Source organism: Pygoscelis adeliae, unplaced genomic scaffold, assembly GCF_000699105.1.
Source record: "Pygoscelis adeliae isolate BGI_AS28 unplaced genomic scaffold, ASM69910v1 Scaffold1, whole genome shotgun sequence".
In the NCBI taxonomy this organism is placed as follows: domain Eukaryota; kingdom Metazoa; phylum Chordata; class Aves; order Sphenisciformes; family Spheniscidae; genus Pygoscelis; species Pygoscelis adeliae.
The window spans coordinates 3,914,683-3,916,806 of NW_008824051.1; positions in this window are offsets into that span (position 1 = coordinate 3,914,683).

Below are 2,124 nucleotides of genomic sequence, written 5' to 3' on the forward strand. Positions count from 1 at the left end.
TCTTGGAGGGACAACACGGCAGGGCATAAGCAGTCCGGGAGGTTCCTGGAATGCATCGACGATAACTTCCTTCTCCAAGTGATAGAGGAGCCAACAAGGAGAGGTGCTATGCTGGACCTTGTCAGAATCTGAACTCTGGCTCTGTAATAAGGAAGTCACAGTTAAAAACTGAATGCATGAATTTGAAATCTTAATTAAATTTACCCTTGGAGAAACAGCCCTAATGATGATCATTAAAAATATATTGGAAGTGTTTGTTTTCTTGTTTCTTCCTTTTTCTGTTCGCTTTGTCTTTTTTTTTTAAACCCTGAAGAGCGTAAAGTTGAAGGTACAGACACTCACAATAGGATAAAACAATTCTGCAGTATTTTTTCCTCAGAGTGATAATTACACTGTAATAAAAAAAAAGTCTAGATAATAGAAAATACATTTTAGATGTGACATGCTGTTTCCCTTACTGTGCAAGATTACCATAAGAATATGGATGAACGTGGCAGTTTGACGAAATGACTTAATAAATGTTTGCTCAAAACAGCATTCTTAGATTGCCGTTTCCTTGTTCAGGACGTAGTGTAGAAGCAGTTTAACTGTAAGATTTCTCTTCCCTTGAGTTGAGGAAAGTGTCTTAGAGATCTGTGAAATCCACAAACTGCATCAGTAGTTGCCACTCAGATTAATCCTTTCTAATTTATGAAATTAACATCTCTTCTTTGCAGCTTAAATAATAGAGTAAAAACAGTATATTAGAGGCATTATAAAGTAAAAGAAGAACTATGTGCCTCAGCTTTTCGAACAGTACGGTTGCAGTATGCATGTACTGTACATACGTGTGTGTGTATATATGTGCGTGCGCGCACACACACACGCATCCATGGCGTATTTTCTTATTTGTCAGATACGTCAAACAGTATTGTAAATTATCAAAAAGTCATATCAGAGGTTTCTTTAATAATAAAAAACCTAACTTTGTGCCTGATGGAAGTTGCTGGCATCTTTTCAAACAGGTTCTCTAATGATCTTGCTTCACCATGGCAACCAATATGGAGGTGCTGGCTCAGCAGGTAGTGGAGACTCAGCAGGTGGCTGAGGTGAGTGACAGATGATATCACAACAGTTGGTATATGAGCTTTTGAAATGAAACACATATTAGGGAGCCCTTGCTGTTTACAATTAAGCATAAATGGAACCGAAAATCTTTATAGAACAGTATTGCTTTACAGCTGGGGACAAACAAGAAACCAGTGCAACTGATATGTGGTTTGTTTACCTTACTTTATTCTGGTGGCCCCCATATTAGGAATGCAAGTAGGAAATTCAACATGAACTATAGAGAAACTTGGCTGTATTGTGGGTTGCTTAAAAAATTAATACAACAGAATTTCTGGTCATTTGATCATTGGCTTGACCATTTTGGACGTGAAAGGTTTCTGCTCATTTCTTGAGTTGTCATCTAAATTCAGAACAGTATTTGAAGTTACCTGTTTTACTTATGCACTGTATTGAATTTGCAGTAGGGTGATTAATTTAAATAAGGCTTTATATATTCTGCTTACGCATATGAGAAAAAGAGTACAAAATCTACTTAAAGTGATATTAAGTGGTGTCTCGTCTTGATGTATATTCCCTGAAGTTTGGATGCTCAACAGCTAAAATGTCTAAATCAACTCGTAAACACTGAAACTGCATGTGATCATGGCCATAGAAAATAACCTATCCCGTATCCTGGGCTGCATCAAAAGGAGCGTGACCAGCAGGTCGAGGGAGGTGATTCTCCCCCTCTACTCTGCTCTGGTGAGACCCCATCTGGAGTACTGTGTCCAGCTCTGGGGCCCCCAACATAAGAAGGACATCGACCTGTTAGAGCAAGTCCAGAGGAGGGCCTCAAAGATGATCAGAGGGCTAGAGCACCTCTCCTGTGGAGACAGGCTGAGAGAGTTGGGGTTGTTCAGCCTGGAGAAGAGAAGGCTCCAGGGAGACCGTCTAGCAGCCTTCCAGTACCTGAAGGGGGCCTACAAGAAAGCTGGAGAGGGACTTTTTACAAGGGCATGTAGTGATAGGACAAGGGGGAATGGCTTTAAACTGAAAGAGGGTAGATTTAGATTAGATATAAGGAAGAAATTCTTC